Source organism: Lissotriton helveticus, chromosome 6, assembly GCF_964261635.1.
Source record: "Lissotriton helveticus chromosome 6, aLisHel1.1, whole genome shotgun sequence".
In the NCBI taxonomy this organism is placed as follows: domain Eukaryota; kingdom Metazoa; phylum Chordata; class Amphibia; order Caudata; family Salamandridae; genus Lissotriton; species Lissotriton helveticus.
In genome coordinates, this window is record NC_136067.1 from 1,299,467,875 (window position 1) to 1,299,493,227 (window position 25,353).

A 25,353-nucleotide genomic window follows, 5' to 3' on the forward strand; every position below is an offset into this window, starting at 1 on the left:
GTAGCCTTTATTCCCCAATTTCCCAATAATCGAGAGCAGGTGAGTCAGCCAAGGAGAAGAGGTGCCGAGATGCCTCTCAGAGATCTCATGATAAATAAAATATTTAAGTGACCCCTCAATATCCTGTCTTAAGTGGAAGCAGTGTATTGTAAATTTAGTGGCATGTTTTGACACATAGGCCATCTCAGCCCCACGACTAAGGTACATCATGAATACCAAATAGAAATTATCTGGGTGAGTTCATCAGATGCTGTTAAAATAAGGTGTACAGGTCACCAAAGCTTTGCTCAGAAGCCCGTGGCCAATGCCCTTGAGAGTCAGCATCTAATAACCAAGGCTTCGTAATCCTAAATATATCTCAGGCCTCTTTCACCCACTCGCAGACATTGCCTACCCACAGGCTACCACCAAATCAAATTAAGCACTGGTATAAGCCAATCTAGTTTCAGTTCAGTTCAAATAGCTTTTTTCGTCAGCATGTATCATAAAAGCATTATTTGACATTTATACAATAAAAAAATAAAACAATATGTGTTCAATAGTAAAAACTCTTTGAATGCAAAAATTCATTTAAAATATCTTGGCTTGGCATTTTTGGCAATGTATTATAATACAAAGCATAAAACTAGTATCACTAAAAACATTTGTCTAAAAAAGTGTGCATACCAATTTCTACAAATCCCTTCCACCATAGGTACTCAATAGTTAAAATAGGAGTACAAAAAAAGAAAAAAAGGTAAAAACGGCACAATCCATCGCAGTAGTATTTATATAAAGTGCTAATGCTATATCCATCATAAGAAGTATTCTAAATTTGTAGTAACACCCTGTTGTATTCTGTGATTTTACGAAATGCTATGTAACCCAACCCTTTTTACCTGCTTCTAGAGTCACAGAGGCCTTTATTGGGGTCACCCTTCGTAGGGCTTTGATCCTGACTAACCAAGCTTGGCCTAAAAACTTGGCCAGCCCACATGAGAATAGGACACTGGGATCAGATTTTAAAATGCGCAGAGCAAACCGGTGGTCACGGGTGCCCATGTCACTGCAAATTGGTTTTAACCATTTTTTCCTTGCTGTGTTGTAAGCTTGGCAAGCAAACATGACATGAGCAACACACTCCACCGGGGCTCCACAGCAAGGGCAACTCTCGGTTGTGTTCTCAGCTGTGTGCCACTTTGAAGTTAGGGTATTAACAGGGAGCGTGCTTAACCTAAACTGAATGTACAGAGTCCTATCTCGTGGGACCCGAATCATGTCTAGGTAAGGTTCTAGGCTTCTAGTTTGCTTAAACATTAGAAAATCCTCCGTTAACCTCCCTGTATTCGGCTTACTGATATCCTGGCTGTTAATCCAATCCCAGTAATGACGCTTAAGTTCCGCATTGCTCTGGGGAATTTGGGTATCCCATGATTCTTTAAGGTCAAATAGCATCATAGTTTTCTTCACATATGATATCCACTTGACCCTATGGTCCACATCCAAATTCATTACCTCCATTAGAGCTGAGGCGTAGTTGGTAAGCTCTACAGTACGCCTTAGGCGAGCCCAAAAAAGCAGTGGGCGGAGCCTAACAATGGCTCTAAACGGCCGCCTACCCATGTCGTGCATTAAAGGTGTCAGTGGGGTGTTACGGGGAAGTGTCACCAAATCCCTCAAAAACTTGTGCTCAGACCTGCGGATCTCGTCTACGTTTTCAAACTCCCTTAGCTCGGCTCCATAAAAAGCTGAGCTAACTGTCTTTGCGTCATAAACTATGAGAACTGGGGCAACTGGCCTACTATAAGAGGAGCGATGTTCTTTGCTTAGTGCCCCAGTCATGCATTTATGATTCAAAAGCATTTTAGCTAGATGGGGCATCCAATGCATTTTATCAGAGAGTTGTATACCGAGATATTCAAAGGTCCCGACTCTCTCCATGGGGGGTGCCATTCAATGTAAAATTATTCCTTAAGATTTATGGGGGTTAAAAACCATGAGTTTTGTCTTTGAGGTATTAATGACTAGGCCCCGTAAGTCACAGAAATGTAATATCTATTCATTAGTTTTTGTAGCCCTACTGGGGTCTTTGACATCAACAAGGTGTCATCAGCGAACAGAAGTATTATCACTTTGTCGCCCGCCAGGATAGGGGCGTCAGCTGGATCTTCTTGCAGAAACTTCACCACCCAGTTCACGTACTAGGAGAACAGGGTGGGGGCCATGACACAACCGTGGTGGACTCCCTTGCTAACAAGAATCTGCTCTGTCAGCTGACCTTGGGCTCCCCATCTCAACTGGGCACAGGTGCCCTCATGAAGACGGATTAGTAGGTTAAGGATTAGTGATGGACTGCCCATGTCTTTTAAGATCTTCCCCAATTTGGCCCTAGGTACCAGATCGAATGCGGTTTTTAAGTAAATGAAAGCCAAGTAAAGGTTGCCCTTTCCAATTAGCACAACTTTCCAGTATATAAGCATTAGCCTAAATACCTGGTCGATTGTCCCGGTACTGGCCCTAAAGCCTGCCTGGTATTGCGAAAGGACGTCCTCCTATTCAGACCATGATTGAATTCTCTGTAGGAGGACCCTGCCTAGCACCTTTTGCATAAAATGAATCAGACCTATGGGCCTGTAATTAGAGGGGTCTTCCCTATCACCTTTTTTATAAATAGTAACTACTTCTGCACCTTTCCAGGATTCTGGGACTGGGCATCCTGCAACTATGGCGTTGAACAATAGCTGAAAATAACACTAGCACCCTCTGAGATCAAACAGGAATAAATCTCCCAGAAGATCATCTGGTCCTGGGGCTTTAGCAGGGACTAATTTCATAATCACAGCCTCTATTTCAGCTCGTGAGAAGGGATCACTAATATTCCCTATAGGAGAGATGTCTGTGAGGCCGCATGGCTCCCCCAGGCATCTGTCCTCTAAAGTGGAATATAGTTTCGCAAAATGGTCCCGCCATTCGTGACAAGTGATATGGTTGGGCATAGTGCCTAAATCCCAGTTATTTCCCCCGACTCACTAAGGACCAAAAATTATTCCTGTTCTTCCCAAGCCTTGCGTCCCTCAACTCCTGCCAATACCCTTCATCCCACTCAATCTTTGCTTTGTGCAAAGCAGCCTTATTCCTTCCTGGCTGTTTTGACCCTGGAGCAGTTTTTAGTTCTAATTGCTAAGGTCAGAGACTGTCTTTTAAGCTTGCAGTTCTTAGTGTACCATGGATGCTGTTTCTTATGGTAAACACGCAAAATGTTTTACCTGCAAGGTGCCTGAAAATAAGAGCTCAGTGTCTCTACAGTGCAAGAATGATTGACAGGAACTGTTTCTCACTCAAATATATCTGCAACCGCGGCCCGGAGTACTGTTGTTTTCTTGGACAAGATCTTTGGGATGGCCACTATATTTGAGTCATGCAACAAGAATTTGTGCCCCTTTAGGTGCCTTTTGCAATTAGAGGGGACGATGTTAGTGATGCAATTAGCTACAACGGCTAGTAGAAGAATCTCTCGGTTCCTCATGGTCATGCATAGAGGTTTGTGGTCAATATCAATTGTAGTGCCAACAAACGTATCAGTCATCTCATCCCACAGATTGACATTGAGTAAAATATAGTCGATTTGTGAGGGACAACTTACTCTATTGAAGGTGTTAGCCCCTTGTTTGTCCAAAGGAGTTCTACAGTTTCTTGCCCTAAGATCAAACTCTGTGGCTAATGCATTAATTTGAATAGCTACATTTGTCCATTTTTTGATGGGGTATATCAAGTGGAGGGACTGCCCATTTCCTATCAACTCCATCATGCTCCAGCATATCTTCTGAGCTCAAAGGCTCAAAGGTAGAATTAAAGTCGCCTGCAATCATAATTTGGTTACGAGGCGAACAGCTAGATACTGCCAGTTCTAAAAGTGTAATGGTGGGCGATGGGTTGCCCCCCTTGGTTCCTCTAATATAGACATTAAACAGGTTTAAAATATCCCCACCGGTTGGGCCCTTTATAGTAAGTCTCAAGATATCATGACTTAGAGTTGGATGTGTAAAAAGTCGACAATCTAGGTCAATATTTACTCAGACAATCAAACCCACTGAGGGATGCCCTCTCCCCACAGTGGTAGCTGGAATACAAAAACAGGCATAACCTGTTTTGTATAGTGGCAGTAAACTCTATGTCTCCTGGAAGATACAGATATCAAATCCCTCTATGACTTCAATCCAGTGCGGGAGTAGGAGTTTATTTTGAAGTCCTGCTACGTTCCACGATATAAGTCTAAGCTTAGTGGAAGAAGAAGTCATGGCCAAATGATCATTTGTCAATTGCAGCAGGCTTAACTGCGCTGGTGGATTGGGCATCTCGTGGTGATCTAATGATATACCTGATCCTGCCCCTTATATCCCCTGTTCAATTTCAAGGGGATCACTTGGGCCTTTATTCCCAAGAATACCCAATGTTGAGTCTTGTGAGTCAGGGTGGGAAAAAGAAGTTTGGGGGTTGCATGTGGAGCTAGAGATGATAATACTTGGGTCCATGTTAGAGCAGTGGGCTGTCTCTAGTCAGTGGACTGCTTCTAAGGATGTTTCTTGCTCAATGATATTTACAAGTAGGATATGGATATTCAATGTTTTACATGTCCTGCATTAAAAAACCTCAACGTCTTTTTTAGGTTTTGCATGAGTGACTCTACCATAGGTTAAAACTGGTTTACACTGATACATTTAATAAGTGATATATTAATTGTGGGAGTAGCTTTTGAAGTTATACAAGGTCGCCTTTATTTATTTTTTACTAAACCCAGAGCATTACAAATTGTCATTATACATAAATATTATATTCTATACAATTCATATCTTATGTATACAATTCTGCCATAAATACCAATATTAAGAACAGCCTAGTTAATATATTTCATACAGTTTCTACAGTACAGTACAATGATATCAACACTACCTTTAGCCTGAAGGATTACCACTCTTAAATAAAAATCATATGTCCTCCCTTCATTTATTATTAGAGGGGTATTTAACATTAATAAATAGTTATTATGGTTTCATAAAAACCAACCCAGTTGGTCTGCTGCGTGGTCCGTATTATCTTTCCAATTTATAATATAAATATATGATTTTTCCCCAGATTCCTCGTGCATCTACCCCTATATTCATAGAGGGGCATCTCCTGCTTATATACAGCAAGCAGCCTAGCTAACCAGGCCTGAAACGGGGGAAGGGGGATCTGAGTCCTTCCACCTGACTGCGATTATTGTCCTAGCAACAGCTACTGAGACACATGTAAAATATTTCATTTCAAATAAGCTTTATTCAATAGCTAGTATCATAAAAGCATTTCAGAATCATAAAAGGATATAAAATTAGCATTTCATGTCAAAGTTAATATCAGAGTTAAGATCATATAAAAAACCTTACTATACAAAACCACTCTAAAAAATGAGCATCATATCCAAGTCGGCGTTCTACCATTAAGTATAAATTTACAATGTTTTCTGATACAAATGTCTCAGGGATAACATAAAACAACAGCACATTACATGACATTCCCAAATAATACTTTACTCTCAAAGCCCTAAAATGAATACTAATTGTTTGGACATGCTTCCTTATTTTTTTGTGCTTTTGTGCGGATAATCCACGCACATCCCAGGTACTTAGCAACACCACAAACAAACAGTGACCTGGATGAATCTGTTCTCAGGATACGTAGGGCCACAAGGTGGTTTCTAGTTGCCAGTTGAAGGCATACAGGCTTCAGCCATTTTGCCCTGGCCTGTTTATATGCCGAGCAAGCAAAAAATAGATGGGCTATTGTTTCTTGCTCAGCATCACAGCAAGGGCAGTTAGTTAGGATGGAGTTTGTAGGATCCCGTTTTGCCTGAGTGGTATTTAGCATTAGGGACCCAAATCTAAACTGCATATATAGAGCCCTATCTCTGGGTGTCCTGATGAAATCTAAATAAGGTTCCTGGGAATCAACTAATTTGTGCTGAAAAAATTCATCAATAAGTCTCCCAAGCCTAGGATTAAGTAAGAGCTGATGATTAACCCAGTTCCAATAGGTCTTTTTTATCACACTCTTGGTCGGAGGTCCCTGATTGACCCAAGATTCAGCTAAGCCAGATTTGGACAACAGGTCTTTCAAGTCCCTAAGCCATTTGACCCTTTTGTTAGTGTCCAGGGTAATCAACTCGGAGACACCAGTCGCGTAGTTAGAAAGTTCTGGGGTACGCCTTAGTCTTACCCAATACAAGAGGGGACGAAGTCTGGCCACCTCATTAAAAGGGCGTCTACCCATATCAGAGAATAAAGGCTTAAGTGGGGTATTCATGTGGACAGATACCAGTTCTCTGAGGAATTTATTCTCTGATCTTCCAATCTCTTCAGTTTTTTCAAAGCCCCAGAGTTCAGCACCGTACATTGCTGAACTCACCGTTTTTCCTTTATAAACTACTAGGGCTGGGGTTACCAGTCTAGATGGAGAAGAGCGTTGAGCTCTAGCGATGGCGCCTGCCACCCGCTTATGATTCAGTAACATCTTGTTCAGATGTGGGCCCCAATGCATTTTGTCTGAAAGTCTAATGCCGAGATAGTCGATGGAATGGACTCTTTCTAAAGGGGAACCATTGAGAGTAAGTTTATTTCTAAAATGTTTCCCAGACTTCTGTTTTCTTAAAATTGTTTTCTTAAAATTGTTATTTTAATAATGGAATGTAAAAAATTGTCTTTTTGCACAAACTGTATGAAGTGTTTTTAATTTGTATGTATTGTTTTTAATCTGTGAAAAGTTTTCTTCTCAAAATATGTGTACGCAATAAATAGACAAGAATATACTTTTTTAAACCTTTTGGTATTGTTTTTAATTTTGTAGCAACTGCTGACATTACTCTACTTCCCCCACCTATTGGTGTAATTGTAACTGTGTAGACACAAATGTGTACTTAAGGACTTTAGCCTTTCGAATCTGGGACCTCGTGTCTTTGTAACCTAATCCCAGAATTAAAAGCCATAAACTTAGTCTTTGAAATGTTTATTGTTAGGCCCCTTCATGTAGAAAATGATTGGAAGCGGGTGAGGAGTTTCTGAAGTTCCATCGGGGTTTTCGAGATTAGAAGAGTATCATCAGCAAACAGGAGGGTTGCAATTTTTTCCCCCGCCAGGGTTGGGGCGTCAGATGGAACTTGGCTCAAAAAACTAACCACTCCATTCACATAAAGTGAAAAGAGGGTAGGAGCCAGCACACAACCCTGGCGGACCCCCCTGTTGACCGGTATCTTCTCAGTAGTTTGCCCTTGGTCCTCCCATCTAACTCGGGCATAAGTATCCTCATGAAGGCGTATTTAAAGATTTAAAATATAAGGGGGAATGCCCATTTCCTGGAGCACTGCCCATAGCTTTTCTCGCGGCCCTAAGTCGAAAGCGGTCTTAAGATCTATAAACGCAAGATAAAGGCTTCCCTTGCCAATAATAACTACTTTCCAGTAGAGAAGGAGTAGTCTGAATACTTGATCTACTGTGCTTGTGGCTTTACTGAATCCTGCTTGGTAATTGGAAAGTATACCTTCATACTCCATCCAGATCTGAATCCTATTTAAGAGGGCTCTGCCGACCACTTTCTGCATAGAGTCTAGTAAGCTAATAGGCCTGTAGTTGGCAGGGTCCTGACGGTCTCCCTTTTTAAATATGGGTATGACCTCTGCCTCTTTCCACGAATTCGGGACATCCATTCCTTACATTATGTTGTTAGTTAAGAATAAGATATACTGAGCCCACTTCTGTGGTTCCATTAAAAACAAATCACCCGGATACCATCTGGCCCTGCCGCCTTTGCTGGAGTGATACAATTAATTGCGCTCACAATCTCATTCAGTTGGAAGGAATTGGTAGCGTCCAAAACAGGTGGGGCCTGGTTTTGAGGGAAGCATATTCTGGGTAACCCCTCATCTTCCTCGGTGTACAATTGAGCAAAGTGATCCCACCAGGCCTGATTACCAATATGGTTCGGGATTGGGGTGTTATCACTCCTTTCACTCTTCTTATTTAGAGGCCAAAAGGAAGCAGGGTCTCTCTTATTACTTGCCTCCATTAGATCCTCCCAGTGAGCCTCATCCCAATCACGTCTAGCTTGTTTGAGAGATAAGTTATACTCTTTCCTCGCTTTTTTAACCAGAGTAGGGTTTTTCCCCTTTACCGCTGCAATTAATGCTTTCCTTATCTGTTTGCAAAACTCTGAGTACCGTGTGTTGGAGCTTCTTATTTACCTCTTTCTATGGCCGCTACATTGTCCTCCGAGAAAGTGGGCACCAATTTGGTCAATTGTTTCTTGATGAATTGAGGGAATCAACTCCTGCCCCTGCGCTGCAACAGAGGCTACCTCAAGTTCGGCTGTCTTTGACTCCAGAATTGCGGAGATATATGATAGTTTTAGATCCTCCCCTACCACTTTAGACCACTTTAGGCGCCTACCACAGTTAGAAAGGATTAACCCCTTTGTAAGAAGGGAGGCGTTTGGAATAGTATTAGTTTTTATTTTGTGTAATGCCTTCGGTTCTTTAGTTTTAACGTTAAAGGATTATGGTCACTATCAATAGTGTGACCCACTTCCATGTCAATAACATCCGCCCAGAAACGTAAATCCACCAGAAAATAATCAATGCAGGATGGGCATGTAAGTTTATTATAGGTATTTTCCCCCCGAAAATCAGATAAAGTTCTGCCATTTGCAGCTCTGAGGCCGTGTCCTAGTATCAGGGCATTTACTTATATTATGATCTCAGACCATCTTTTTACTGGAGGCAAAGCTAAGGGGGGCACTGACCATTTGCTGTCCTCATCCAATGTCCCTAAGAGATCTTCATTGCTTAACGGCTCAAAAGTACAGTTAAAATCGCCAGTCACAATGATTTTTTCAGTGGGGGGCATTTGGTTAGAAGTTCTTCCAGCTGTCAAATGGCCGAGGGGTTGCCATTCACAGTCCCTCTAATGTAAACATTGAAAAGCTCCAATGAGTCTCCACCCTTTGGGCCTTTTATTGTTAGCCACATGATATTAGGGCTTTCTATATCATGCTGTAAGGCTGACCAGTCCAGATCTAATCTAATCCATGCTGTGAGACCACCTGAAGGCCTTCCCTTTCCCGTGAAGACTGCCGGGGTATGGAATGCAGTGTAGCCAGACTTATACAGTGCCATTACACTCCAAGTTTCCTGGAATAAGCATGTGTCATAAGTTTCCACAAACTCATTCCACGAGGGTACAGACATATTTTTCTTTAGCTCAGCTATATTCCATGAAAGAATTTTTAAATGGGTTTGGCCATCGGGAGTTGGACTTGAGGTTTCTTTGTGGGTGGGATTAGCTAGTGTTATGGACCTAAGAGGGACCAAAGAGTGCTCTTGGTTGGGCGCGACAAGGAAGCTGTGACAATAGGAATTGCGACTCATTTCCCCTTCTACACATAGATTCTGGTGAAGTCAATAATTTGCATCCAGATTGGACGAGGACCCTTTGGTTCGTAAAACAAAATCCTTGGCCCCACCACTTACAGTTGGAATGGGAGAGCACCTTAATTGAATGCGGGAGGAATCAGGGGAGGACGTTTGATACTCTAATGCCACAAGGTTTTCGGCCAAGCTAGCATCTGCCAAAGTTAACTCAATACTATCTAGTGCTAAGTTAGGGGTCGTGCATCTTCTGGCTTTAATAATGTCCTCCCTGATAATAGAACGGCACCCTTGTACATGGCAAATCCAATGAAGCGATTTATTAGTCAGTGAGTCGCCAGATTCAGATCTTCTAGAGTCAGTAAGCTTAGGGACATTAACCAAAAAAACCATGTTTGAGGTTGTATTTTCATTCCTGAGGTTACTTGGGCCTGGGGTTACCAAAGAGACCAGGGAAGTGTGTGTGCCGTGAGGTTTGACCAGTGATGCTTGTTTTATTACTAAGGGGCTCAGTCTATCTACTCTCTCTTTGGTGAAATGGAGCCTATTAGATGTGTTTTTTTGAACGCCTCCTTTCCCCCCGGATGATTAAGGTGAGACCCCCGTTGTGTGTGGAATGATCGTATGAGTAAAATAAGTTTGTGTTGTGTTAAGACCAATATTATTATCGTACTCCAGAATCAGAAGAGTTGGGCTAAGTTGAATCCTAATCCTGAACAGTCATTCCCAAAATTCAAAGAGTTTAGCTGGTGAAAAATATAGATTAGATATTGTTTTAAAATGTTGTGCCTTCAGGATCGCTGATAAGAATATTTTTGCGGCTAGTGCCAAAGCGTTATCCACAACAACATCTGGGTCACAAAGCTTCCTGGCCCAGTTTGCCTCAGTTTTATCAAGGTCATCTGGGAGGTTTTCTGAAGTAATACTATATGTATCTTTAATTTTACTATCATGTCTGATGATTGCCTCCATCAAATATATTCTATCAGTGTTTATAACCTCCCTGGTGTTATTCCAAAACTCCCTAATATGCTTATATGTAAAACATTGAGTTTTTGGGATACTAAATCTTTGCTGTAAAGTGGTAAAAGGAAGTAGCTGGCCTAGGTGGAGTATGTCCCCGATTGCTATCAGACCACAACACTCCCATTGTATGCCCATTACATAATAGAACAGCATAGGAAAAACAAAGGAGCGCCACAGAGGAGTATATCTGCTATATTTACTCCATACCTTTCATGCACAAAATACAACCTTAAAGCGTATTTTTTTCTTAATAACGTGGCTCCAGTTACCATACCAACAGTCCAACAGCCCTTCTTTCCAAGACAAGTTCATATATTGTTGGGAGTCCATTGTGGCTCTGCTGATCTGCAATATCATTATTTTCCGCCAGGAGTAAGATACGCATCTGTTGTATAATGGTCGCCCAGTAGTATAGTTTAAAATTAGGTATTGGTAGCCCCTCCGGCTTTGCCGGCAAGAGAGGTACTTTATTGAGCACCTCACCTTACCATAATGCCAGATAAGTTAATAAATATAGCATCCAGGGTCTTCAATAATATTTTGTCAATAACCACATGTAGTGATCGAAGAGATATAGGACCTTAGGCAGCATGGTCATTTTTAGAACAACAGTCCTACCAATGATTGATAAGTGCAACCCATTTATACGTCTTAGGTCAGCTGACATTCCCTCCATTAAAGGGTGCAAATTAATTTTTGCTATGGTAATTACTTTGGGGCTGATACAAACTCCAAGATACACAGCCAAATTGACACACTTAGGGTCTTGAAAGGTAAGATTATATGTGCAGATAATCTGTGTTTTGCTTTGTTCAGAGAATAGCCTGAGATTTTATCAAAATCTTCAGCCATAACTTCTATTTCCCTGATTGCTCCTTTGGCATCAGTGGTGATGACAGCAATGCTGTCTGCATATGAGAGAACCTTGGTCTCATACCCTTTGTTGATTATAGGGCTTATCCAATGGTTATTTATAATCTTTTCAATCAGAGAGTTTATATAGAGTGCAAATAGGATGGGGGAAAACGGACACCCCCTCCTAGTACCCTCAAAACCCGTATGACATCTGATTCCTCTCCATTAGTTAAAGCTGTGCATATGGAGAGGAGTACATGGCTTTAATAGCAGTGATTATTTGGGTACCAAACCCTCTTAATGCTAGGATCCCCCATAAAAACCTCCAATCCACCCGATCAAAGACCTTCTTGGCATCAAGTAGGGCAATAGGCATACATCCCCCTGTCCTGTCTCCGAAGTTGAACAGAGTTATCGCCCGCCGTATATGGTCCATAGTTCCCCTGCCGGGAATAAACCCATGTTGCCATAGCGATACTAGATGGGCTATGACCCGACCCAGCCGAGTTGCCAAGATTTTAGAGTAGAGATTGGCATCTGTATTTATCAGTGAGATTTACCTATATGAGGCTGGTTTGTTCGGGTATTTACCTTTCTTGGGGAATATCACCATATCAGTACCCTTCCACGATTCTGGGGGATCCCAGTATATTGCACCCCCAGAAACAGATCTAATAAAATGGGGGCTAATTGGGGTTGGAGTAATTTATAAAATCTGATAGGTATTTTATTAGGCCCGGCAGCTTTACCTGACGACAGATGTTGCATGGCTGCCATGACCTCCTCTAATGTTATTTCTGCCTCTAGCTCAGCTCTAGCAGATTGGTATAGAGCTGCTCTAAGATCCCCTTCCGAAATAATATGAGAGCTATCTGAAGGTGGCCCATCATCCCCCTTAGTATAGGTCCAAGAATATCATTGACCTTTGTATAAGCTCTTCCATCCTTCTGTATCAAGGCTATCCTACTTTTGGCCTCCCTTTACCTTATACGTAGCGCTAGTACTCTACCGACTGACTCTCCAAATTCATATGCTTCGGTCCTATGTGTTTGATATTCCTCAGCCATTCTTCGGTTTATCCAACTATTAATTTCTGACTTCACAGTGATGATTTTCAGTTGGGTTTGAGCCGGCCCCGGCCGGTGTGATACCTGAAACACATGTTCTTGCTCTGTCTCTTCTAATTCCTTCAGTAGTCTTTCTTTTTCAGCCAGGACTTGTTTCCTTTCCTGGGCAACAAAACAAATAATTTCCCCCCTCAAGGCGACGTTGAAGGTGTCCCATACTATGGCACGTGAAGCACTATATCTATTAACATCGTAGAACCCCTGTTATCAGTTTCTGATATGTTTGACAAACGTAGTTTTTGCAAGTAACTTTCCATCAAAAGTCCACTTTCTACGATGTTTGACAGTTGTTTGGACTTCAACTTCCAAAACTAGATCTGAGACTATCTTTGGAATTTCCTGATCCTGCTTTTCCCTAATAAGTATTTTAGAATTTAAGAATAATTGAGTTGTATGTATTTCTTATGAGGGCAAGCATAATAGGTGTTCCCTCTGTCGCTATAATGTTGATGACTCCATGTATCTACCAGAACTCCATGTATCTACCAGACTGTGACTATCCATAAGCAACGTTAATGCCCTATGTTACTCCCTTGATATCATTGCCTTCGCTGGAGACCAGTAACTTGCTGTATGTTGAAATGTCCGCATATGAGGAGTGGCTAAGGCCAAAATGCTAGCTCAACTTTAAGATCCTCAAGTATCTTTGTGTCATCTTGGTTTGATCCATAAATTACATAAATTACAAGCCCTAGCTCGAGCTCGACTAGCGCCCTCCTGCCCTGGGTATCCATGATTTTACACTTAACCTGCCGTACCTATGGTTTGGCTAGTATGGCCAGCCCCCAAATATTGGTTCTCTGTGAAGAACAAGGAATATGCATCTCTTGCTTACATATAAGATCAGGGGCTATCACACTTGTCCATTTTGATCTCTCGTTCAACTCCCCTATATTCACCAAACACATAGTCATTTTAGCCATATGAATTATACTGGGGGAAACCTTGCTGTTCTTGATGATATCTTCATTGAATTTATTACAAAAATAGATGCATCAAACCAATTTAATTCCTGCTCTGAGTGTTTTTTTAAATTTTGCAATCCCTCCCCCCTGCGCCACCCCCCTGAGCTTCACTAGCCCAGAGACACCCACCCTCCCCTGACCTGCCCCACCCCCCTACCCTGAGAAGCTAACAGGCCGCTAAGCAGTCTTAAGGAGATGGAAGCAGTGCATGTGACCCGTGGATTATGGTGATATTTAAACAATAGTGAAAGAAGAAGAAAGACATATAGAAAAAATGCATATACAGGTATAAGACACCAAATGTTCAGTAGTAATCTAGTGCAGAAAAGGTGAATTCCTATGTCCCCCCAGATCCTGATCCTACTCCGAACATCAGCGTCCCTATAATTTTTTTTACTTTGTTACTGCATAATATCATTTAAAAACTCCTTCCCCTTAATCTCTGATTCAAAAAAGCGCTTGTTACGGCATAATATCATTTGAAAACTCCTTCCCCTTAATCTCTGATTCCAAAAAGCAAGTGTTGCCCTGCCAGATCACTTTAAGATGGGCTGGATTGATCACATAAGCCTGTGCATTTAGATCTTGGAAAGGTTTTATCAGCTGCCTCTGGAACCAGCGTCTTTCGACCGTAGCATGACAAAAATCTGGTCGGACAAATAACAATATATCTTCACCAAGGCGCTTTGATTCAGGTCTTGCCTTCCCTGAAATGGCTTGCCTAAGGAGAAAGTTCCTGAAGTAGATGAGACTAGCCCTGGGCCTGCTCCTTCTCTAGGAGGTTGTCTTAATATGAAGGGTACCCTATGGGATTGATGGATCTCTTGTACCCAATTCCAACCTGATAGTTCCGGGAGGGCTGTCCGTAAGAGTTTTGTAACAAAGGTCTGAATATTTGAGCCTTTGGCCCCTTCCGGGACCCCAAGTACGCGAAGGTTGTTTCGCCTCTGGTGATTTTCTTGATCTTCAAGCTTCCATTCCATATCCACTGGTCGCGCTTCATGATCCACCGCTTGTGCCTTGGTAACAGCAAGATCTGTCTCAGTCACACCAGTTATTGTCTCAAGATATGTGAGGCGATCCCCAATGGTGTTACATTGTCAGACCCTGACCACCCCTTGGACTTTCCTAAATGCAGTTTAAGCCTTGCAGCTATCCTGACATGTCTCCTCATGATGCATTGAGACTGCTTGGTAGATAGAATCTAGTGTAGGGGAGTTGGAACCGCCTGCCCCCTATAGATTTAAAACAGGGGGAGCCAGCCAAGTGCTCCATTGGTGTATAATCCCAGGCTAGATCTTTCCTCTTTGAGGTTCTCAGGCTTGACTTTTTGCCTATCTTGTGAGCAGTCGTAATGCTGCTCTTTCTGCCCTCTCCAAGATCACTGTCGCTCACTTAAGGTCTGAGGAGGTATTGGACTCCTCCACAGACCACTGCATAGGATAATGAAAAGAAACAATCACTAATTTCAGATTTGGCAGCCTCAGCCCCCCCCAGGTTGTAATCCAAGCGCTGCTTCAGAGCCCATGGTAAGTTCCTTTTTCAGGTTTAATGATGTACCAGTAGCTGAGTCAGAAGGGTTAAAATCAAGCTGATTGTGTGTAACTTCCAGTGGTTGTGTGCTCTGTCGAGGTAGGCTTATATTCTCCTTCATGAAAGTCCAGACAGCACCTTTACCCCCATATGCTCAGGAGCAATAGTAGTTACATTGATTTTTAGTTGGGGCAAGGGGCTGGGTAGAGGAGAACTCCTGCATACCGTTGTTATGCTCCATCGCGATGAGCTCTGGCACCAAGGTTTTATCCCCCAGTGGCTGAAAAAAGTGCTGGATCAATCTGGTGGCACCAAAATAGCTGTCTCTGCAGGTTTCTGCTGTTTCCGTGTATTCCCTGCAGTCTCTTTCTGCTCCTGCAGATCGTGTCTCAGACCTGACCTCCTCAGGTGCTCAACAACAGTAGGGTTGGCCGGACCTGTTCCGCCAGCAGCCCTGCCTTTTCCCTTCCACTCTTTTTCCGATTCCTGGGGAGCGCGTTGTTCTGGCCGCAGAATCAGCACTGCGGTCTCATCTCCCTGTAATATTGAGCCCGTCTGGATGGAAGAGCGGGCTGTCTTCACCTTCTGGGCACCACCAGCAGCAGTTTTGGGTCATATCCTCCAAGCTGAGTCTCAGCAGAGAGAGCAGTCCGCATGAGATAGGTCGGCTGCAGCCAGACACCTGCAGACAGCGAGACACCTCAGAATTATCGCCACTCGTGGACAAACGCCAGGATCTCCAAGGCTGCAGCGAAGAGCGTCTGAGTCCACTGGCATCTCAGAGGTTAGTTTATTTGGTCATGTATCCACTGGTTAACAAGTTGCTGCCTGCAGCCACTACGTGACCGCCATCTTGCTTCTCCTTCTCAAGGTCTCCTTGGTAATTTAAACTCTAACTTGGTGGTGTAGTCTGATTTTGAATTACTGTTTTAGAAATGACACTTATGGAAAGTTATAATTTTCCCACCTAATAACAAAATGGTTTCCTGTCTGTGTCAAGCTGACAATTGACCCATGATTGCTCCCCTATGTTGAGATGTATATTGCTCTAGGTGCGCTGTGAAAGTCCCTTCTCTTGACAGGATGGATTGGGAGTTATGACCAGCCACTTCCTTAGCATCAAAGAATCCATACCCTTTCACTCGCAGATGAAGCTCATACCTAGGCCTGCCTCCCTTTTGTCTCTCTAGGCCCAGGGGGTGGTAATTCCAGCCCTCAAATCTGCAACCATAGTGCCCATATTGAAGAAGCCTGGCGCAGATCCTTCTGCGCCAGCAAACTATCGCCCCCATCTCCCTTTTGCCCTATCTGGGCAAGGTGCTGGAGTGACATGTAACATCGGTCCTCAGTGCCCATGTGGAAGCCAATGGAGGCCTAGCGTCCCGCCAGGCTGGCTTTCGGCCTAGGCACTCCACCGAGTCCGTGGGGGTGTCGGTCCTGAACAACCTCAGGGAGGGTATGGACCAAAACAACTACCAGGCCTTGGTACTCCTCGATCTCTCCGCCGCCTTCGACACGGTGGACCATACCATCTTACTTTCCCGTGTCGGAGCGGCGGGGGTCGGGGGTTCAGCCCTGGTTTGGTTATCATCCTTCCTGAGGGACCGCACACAGGCGGTTCGGCTGGGGGACTTCTCAGCCACCCAACTTAAGGTCACATGTGGTGTTCCCCAGGGCTCTTCTCTATCCCCTCTTTTGTTCAATCTTTATATCTACCCTCTGATCTTTGCACTTCAACAACTGGAGGTCACCGTTTACAATTATGTGGATGACCTCCAGCTTATCTTTTCTCTCTCCTCTTCTTCCCACTCTGTTTCTAATTTTCAGACTACTATGATTTTCATCAGGGACTGGATGGACCACAACCATCTGAAGTTGAACCCCGACAAAACAGAACTGGTCCTTACAGGTGGTTCCTCCAGTCCCTGGAACTCTTTATTCTGGCCTCCTTTTCTTGGATCCCCTCCCACTTCTTCTTCCTCAGTTAAAACCTTGGGTATTAAAATCAACAACCAACTCAATCTTCATTCACAAGTCAACTCTGTTGTTTCTTCTTGCTTTCTTGTTCTTCAAACTATTCGCTCTGTCTCCCGTTTCTTTTCTTCACCTGCACTCAAACTAATCATGTCCGCTCTGGTGATCTCCCGGCTGGACTACGCCAAAGCTCTATACAACGGCATCCCGGCGTATAGTCTGCGGAAGCTCCAGCTGGTTCAAAACCAGGCGGCCAGATTGGTGTTTGGTCTGTCCCGTTCCCATCACTCCACCCCCCTACTGAAGGCACTCCATTGGCTACCTGTTAGGGAGCGATCCCTTTTTAAAACTGGCTGTATGGTTTTCCAGGCACGCCAGGGCACGGCTCCTGCCTTCATTTCTTCCTTGCTCAAAGAGTATACCCCTGCCCGTGAGCTCCGTTCTTCCACCCAATCTCTTCTTTATGTACCCCGCTACAGACGTAAGAAATGGGGCGGAGCCAACTTTTCATTCTTGGCTCCGTCCTTTTGGAACTCCCTCCCCGATCACCTACGTCTGGCCAGTCAATATACCCTCTTTCGAAAAGATCTCAAAACTTTTCTGTTCACCCAGGCTTTTCCTAATGTAATCTAATTTTAATTTTCCCCGCACTGGCTCCTTGTTCCTACTGCTAATTTAGTTTCCACGAGCGCCAAGAAACCGTTCGGTGAATGTAGCGCTATATAAATATTTTAAATTCAATTCAAATTCTAGTCATGCTGACTCTAACCTAGTGAGAGGGGATGAAGTGTCCCAAACTGGTTTAGGGGTGGACAAAGGATTGGCCTGCACCCACAGACTGGCTCTAGGCATAAACGTGGACCCCACAGATGTCACTTCAGTGATGTCTTTGTCTCTGAGCTTGCACAAAGAGCTTTTGGGCCCACCTCCAGGCACCACCGACTCTAATTTCTTTTTTGGCAAAGAGAATTGGAGTGGCCAGGGCAGGAAAAGGATGTTGGCGGTAGGAACAGTTGAGAGGGAGATCTGAAAGAAAATAGTAAAATGTTTAAAATCATCAGTACTTAAATTCTTTCTGTCTCTATTGCTAATTGAGTTCAAATATATTATTAACCTGCTCCTTGGGGGAGTTTGTTGTTGTTATCCTGAAGTGAGGACAATTCACAGTGTTCCAGAGTAGCTGCTGTAATAGCATGACAATCTTTAGAATTCTTATTAAAAAACTCTCCTTTGTTATTAAGTAATCTCAGTCTTTAAGTCTTTGTTTGCTTGCTTGAGATCTTTAAAAAAAAAATATTTCAAAAAGAAACAACAGAGTGGTCAAAACTTAAGGCTGTACAAGGATAATGATAGCAATCTCGGTATATACATACAAGCGATGGGAGATAGTGACTCCATGGTGCTGAAGGAGAATGCAATGTTGTATTCCCTGTAACAAAAACGGTGATTGCAAGATGACCAAACATTCCTAAAGTCATTGCATAAGTCTGTAATTATTATAAAACAGTAAAACACAGACAACAAAATATTGTAGGAGTAAAGAGCTGGAAGAGTGAAAGCCTGCTCACAGGAGGTTCCTCATCCCTAAATGTGGGTAGAAGTGTGTAAAACAAGGTTGGCTGATTTGAAGGGGGTGTGCAGGGAAGGAGGGCAAAAAGCGCACTCGACACACCCAATCCAGCTACCTCAGCACAGTTCAGTCAAAGAGTCGGAGCGGTTTCAGTTTGGGGGGTAGAAGCAGGTGAACACTAGGCATGTAAAGTAATCAAGCAAAGGTTATCATGGGTGTTTAAATTTAGTGTTGGAGTGCGCGTGTCTATAAGACAGAAGGTCCATGGCCATGACGTGCCATGGACGTGTGAACCATGAAGCCACTGGGGGGGGGCGGAGTGTTGCTTCCAATGAAGAGCAATACGTTGCTTAGCTGCACCCCACATAGGGCTGGTGAGGTGCCAATCTGCATGTGTCATAGCTTTGAGTTCCATGGGGCGTATAGCCAAAAAAACTGTGATGCAGGAGGTGGGTAGGAGAAAGCCCAGCAAACCTGTAAAATGGCCAAGGATTTCCTCCAAATAAATGCTATGGTCGGTTATGACCACCACAAGTGTTAGAACTTACCAAGGGCTGCAGTAGAGCACCAACAAGGATCAGATGTGGTGTAGTAAGTCTTTCAATCTTTAAAAACAAGAACATGCCTCTATAGGACTTTGGGTCTTCTTGTCTCCAACCATAGATTAGGCAGCAGGACAGGGTCCGTTACCCTGGCTCTAGAGAGACAATATGCAGACACAAACTACTTTTTTACCAAGAGAATCATATATCCTTGTAGGAAATGAAAAAAGCTTTCCTCTTTACCTTGTTTTCATCATTTACCTTTGAGTTTGAGGTTTGTTTGTTCCTGAAATTCTTTGAACACTTGCTTTCAAAGTTTCATAGAGATTTTGCACATTGTTTACAGTCAAATTGGCCTTTCCAATTTTTTTTAATGAACTCTTTAGCTCTTGGTGCTCAAGCCCCAACCGGTCTCCTAGACTCAGTGGAATCCACTCAGCTTTGCAGAATGCATATCGATGACACTGAAGACAGAAGAGGCCAAAAGTGAAGGACTCTGAGGTGACTTTGCCTTGGAAGCACTCTAGAACCAAAAACCAAGGAAGACAGGATCAGAAGACAGCCTCTTCTCCCCACCACCTGAATAGTGAGCATGTGTGCTGGGGTGTGCCCCACCCAAACCGGTCCCAGGATGTTTGTTTCCAGTTCAGGGAAGACCTGGCTTGGCAGTTCAGGCTGGACTGTTCCCATGAGGCAAAGAGTCAAGACTGAGTTGCTTATAACTGGGTCTGAACTGAGGTGGCAAAGTGAGCTAAAGAATGATGATGGATTCAACCCAGAACTGTGACTGGGGTGAGCGTCTGAAAAGTTTCAGCCCTCCATCCATCATCTTCTTGTGTTTGCTTTGTCCACCCAATGAGTCAGCACTCTGCTTTTCGATTGTGATTCCCCTCACAATGCAAACTCACATATTAGAGATGTATTTCAAGAAAATAGTTGATACTACAGTTTAGTAATTACACAAATTTTTTATAATAGTACAACTGGGTCTTAAATATTAACTTCTTGATTATAAAAACATTTCACACTGTAACCAACATCACCCATTTCTTCTTTGAGTGTGCACTCTTCCACTAGGCATACGACCATGAAGTCCACCACACTAGCTGAGAACCGGATACATGTGTGAATGTGCAGGTGGCCCTAAGGTGCGCATCACTGAGTTCCTGACACCTCTCCTCAGAACAGCCATGTACCCGTGAAGAATCACCCTGCTGTCTGAATCTTAATAGGAGACTAGACCTCTTCTCCTTTAACCCAGGACCCTAGAAGTAACTCCACTGGTTAGGGAACCCCATGTTTGAGCTGCAGGGACACAACATGCTTATAGAGGCATTTTCCTACATCCAGCTGACCAGTCCCAACAAGACCTGATCTATCCTCTCCTCTGACCGCTGTTGGAATGAGCCCAGACCGCCTAGCACTGTTCTCAATGTCCTGGACCATTGGTTATGGTCAGAGTGTACTCCTCCTGGCTTAACTGCACAGAGTTTACTAGAGTCAATGCTGGACATTGAAGCCAAAAGTCTTTATCAACGACTTCATCGGGTTTGGTGCTGAATAGCACTTGATAGATGCCGACATGCTTCATTGATGGTTTCACTGGGCCTGATGGTGAGCAGCCACCAAATGATTTTAAGACCTTGCACATTGGCCCCCCGTCATCATCGAGCAATTCCTGGGATCCAGCATGCAGTTTGCCCACCAATGACTCGTCGACAACCACTTTTTCTCCCAAAAACTCTCAAAGCTGACTAGTACAACCAGAAGCCTGTGTTTGGCGCTTGTGGTTTTTTGCCGCAAATTTTTAACTCAAATTTTAAAAAAATCATATATACTGTTCAACTGATTGGATTTGTGTTGTTTTGTAATCATTTGTTTGTTAGAATAGTGTCCATTGTTGGTTGATTTAAAAAAAAAATTAACACATTTTACTAGCATTTTTCAGGTAGTAAAAGTAAGCATTGGTGCAACTGTCCAGCGAACATAGTAATCAGTAGTTCAACTCGCTCTTATTCAGCCATTTCAGATTCAATTTGATCACATCTATAGATTTTGTGCATTATCCAATTATAACTATTCATGTTAGGTGCTAAATGAGTACAGACATTTTGTTTTTTGATTTTTTCATGTGTTGTGTTTTTACTTTATTGCTTATGGAGTACTGCATAAGTACCATATATATTTCCTCAAAGTTAAGCATGGCTGATCAATAACATAGTGTTGGGTTATCTTTCTATTCTCTGGACATCTGGAATGTTTGCACGTCAAGAGAATGGAAAGAACATTGGGAGGCTGGGATTATGGTCAGTTGATTGCTGCCTGTGGGATGATCAGTCATGCTTTTCTGTGTCCTTTTGATATATGAATAAATCTACATAAATATCATTACCTGTATATGCGAGATCTTTACACTGAGGACAAACTGCCAGTCAACAGGACCTCCACGCGTGTGAAGCTGATGCTTTGTTTATCGTCAAGTTGGCCCTGGGATCCAGTTGCACTTCGAGATTCTAGCCTCTTTCTTGCTGATGAGCGGTTCCTGTTTCCCGGTAAGGCGCATGGTTTTTGTGGCGTGGCACTCCTCCATTCTGTCTATACTACATAGGAAGTGTCTATGGGTCTAAAAGCAAGAGCCTACCTCAATGAACTGTAATCCTAAAAACCAGAAAAAAACTATCAAGTATAAGTATATATGAACAAAAAAAGTCTCCTTCAGAGTAAGGATACCCATCAGTCACCGCTCAATACCGCCCTAGTCATCATCTGGGCCTCCTTTTGACATTACTGATGGCAATGTTCTACATCAAGTTATGAATCACTGGATAGGCCTCTATATGTCAGCTGGTAGTGATATGTGATGGGTGAAAAAATTGCAGTATATAAGTGATGTGTAGGAAAATGTGTGACTTAAAATTGGGTAAATGAGAGAGACAATTTGCTTTATTATTTTCACTCAAATGCCCAAGGTTAAAAACAGAGGAAAAAGGCAGTTTTAACAAATACCTGCCAAAGTTATTAGGTTGACATGTTTCGACAATTTATATGGATACTTCTATTCTTGACTTCTTCAGGACCTTTAAATATGATTGCTACTGCAATGTGCAAACGTAAACACCAAAAGAGTGAAAAAAGCAGAAAATAACTGTTTCACCTGGAATCCTAGGTGTCTAGTAGTATCCTTCTGCTTGTGGACTGATTTGCCACTCTTTAGCAGGAGGATAAGGCCCCACCTCACCTGGCTGGCTCAGGGAGAAGAAGCACCACTCTCTCCGTCGGTACTCCAAACCGGCTTCCAGTCTATGCCTTTTTCTGGATTTGCCTCCAACTGCCTTCTTTCATTGCGCGAGCGCTCTTCTCCTTGAGTGTTCTTCCTCCGATGCGGTTCACGGTGATCCACACACCACATCACGACGCTTACGTGTGCGTGTGACGTCACAACGCCTACAGCAGCGGCCATCTTGAAACCAGGCATGTTCCCATTGCCTGCAACGTTATTTCAAAATCAGGCAAGCTAAGTTGATGCAGATCTCGGTGATCTGCACACCTATTATGATATTAATTATTGACAACACTATTCAATTGCCTGCAGTTATTTTTAATGCTTTGGCCACTAAAGCATTAATTATTGACAACATCATTCAATTGTCTGCAGTTATTTTTAATGTTTTGGCCACAAAAGCAGTACCAATTTCGGTGAGCTGCACACCACTTCATTAATTAAGGAATATTTGTCTTTGGTGATCGGCATACCATTTATTCAATTATTACAGATATCGGTGATCTGCACACCTATTTCAGAATTAATTAATGGCAGCATCATTCAATTGCCTTCAATTATTTTTAATGTTTTGGCCACATTTGCAGTACCAATTTCGGTGATCAGCACACCTCTTCCATAACTAAGCATTATTTGTCCTTGGTGATCTGTACACCATTTATTCAGTTATTGCAGATACTTTTCATTTGTTTGCTACAACATTCACAGTATATTGGCTTTATGTTCTTCAGTGATCCGTGCATTACTCATTTCATATCAACATTTAAGTACACAAGCATTATTTTACAGTATCTTATTCCAATTCAATTATATTACGTTACAATCTATTTCTCCACAAGCACCTTTTATACCCAATTCTGTTTCTCCTGAAATTGATTGGGAGAAATTGAAAGAAGGATTTGAAGCGTATCTTGAAGCTCTTGATGGAGAATCCTTTACGTGTAAAAAGAAATATGCTGTTTTAAGACATTGTTTGGGCACTGAAGGTCGTGATATACTAAAACACATTCCGAAAGAAACTATTATCATTTGTAACGGAGAAGGTGACAATATAGTAGATGAATATGCTACTGCCATCAAAGCCTTGGATAACCGTTTCAAAGCTTGCAAAAATATTACAATGGAAAGACATAAGTTCTATAACCGGGTTCAATTACAAGGTGAATCTGCTTCAACATTTGTTGGTGCTTTACGCATTCTTGCTTCTTCTTGTGCATATCAAAATTTCGAAGAGGATTTGATTAGGGACCAATTAGTTGAAAAAACTAATAACAAAAAAATTCAAGAGGCACTTCTATCCAAACCTAATCTGACTCTACAAAAAGCCTTAGAGATCGCTGCTAGAATTGAAAGTACTTCTTCGTACATGGAGCAAATGTCTTTAACTGACAGCTGTAACCAAAAGGTGTGTGCAGTTAAATCCAAATATAAAAAGTCTAAGAACCTAAAAGTTCAACCTGATAAAACCAACACTACATCAAGCAAAACACTTATGTGTTACAGATGTGGTAGCACTTCTCATCTTGCAAATGCATTATCGTGCCCAGCCATTGATAACATGTGTGTCAAATGCTTCAAGAAAGGACATTTTGCTGCAGTTTGTCATTCTAAGAAGAAAACACTATTCAAGAAAGTACACAACATTGAATCTTTAACAGAAGAAAATGGCTCGTCCAGTGAAGAAGACAAACTCTTCACTATTGTGGACTTGGACTGTGCCAATGGTATTTGGGGTATTAATTCCCAAGGTCTTAAAAGAGCTCTATGTTCTATTTCGGTGAATGGTACAAATGTACAAATGTTAGCAGATTCTCGATCTCCATTCACTTTAATATGTGAATCGCTCTGGAAAAATTATTTTCCAGAGTAAATTCTCAGTTCATCTTGTGTATATCCCATTGGTTACGGTGGGAAAATTATTGATGTTATTGGTGAATTTAATGCTGATTTCATGTTTAGGGATAGTAAGTCCAAAGTTGTTGTATATGTAGTGAAAGATGAAGCATGTCTCCTCGGATGGGGAGATCAAAGTAATCTTGGTTTTATACTTGATCCAAATAATGCCCAAAAAGTGATTTGGAAAAAATGTTTTTTTCAGGTTCAATCTGTTCAACCAAGTTCAAGGGAGACTTTATATCCTGAGGTTTTTACAAAAACCTTAGCTCTTTTCAAGGGTTTTAAACACATGATCAGATTATCAAGTAATGCCCATCTGGTGTTACACAAAGTAAGAAAATTCCTCTATCCTTACAATCTGACTTAAGGAATTAAGTAGATTGTGTGCATGTGATGTAATCGAATCTATTGAATCCTCTGACTGGGTTTCGCCTGTGGTTCTGGCCAAAAAAGCTAATGGCAGTCTACGCATGTGTGTGGATTTGAGCGATTTAAATAAAAATATATGGATAGATCAGCACCCACTACCCAATATCACGCAGATGACATCCACTCCTAAAGGTACCAGGTTCTTTAGTTTATTAGATATGTCATATGCATATCATCATATCGAATTACACCCTGCATCAAGGCATCTTTACTGCTTTCATTACTCCTGAAGGCCTTTTTCAATTTAAGCGCATGCCTTTTGGTTTGGCCTCTGCATCTACCATCTTTCAGAGGGTTGTGGAAAGTATGTTCAAAGGTATGTCCGGAGTCATGGCTTTCCAAGATGGTGTATTGGTGTATGGTGAAGACCAGAATCAGCATAAAGACAGATTGTGCAAGGTTTTGTCTTTGTTAAAATCAAAAGGTGTCACCCTTGGTATAAACAAATGCAAAATCAATTGTACAAAGGTGGACTATTTAGGGTACAAATTATCTGCTGATGGTGTTCAGCCAAAGCACAGCTTGGTTAAGTCCATCGAAAACTTCAAGATTCCTAACGATAATGAACAATTGAGATCTTTCATGGGTCTAATTGAGTTATATTCCCGTCGTTTTATTCCCAATTGTGCATCTAAAACCTTGAATATTAGATCTCTTCTTAAGAAAAATGTTCGTTTCTCTTGGAGTGATGCATGCACTAAAGAATTTAATTTAGTCAAACATGAA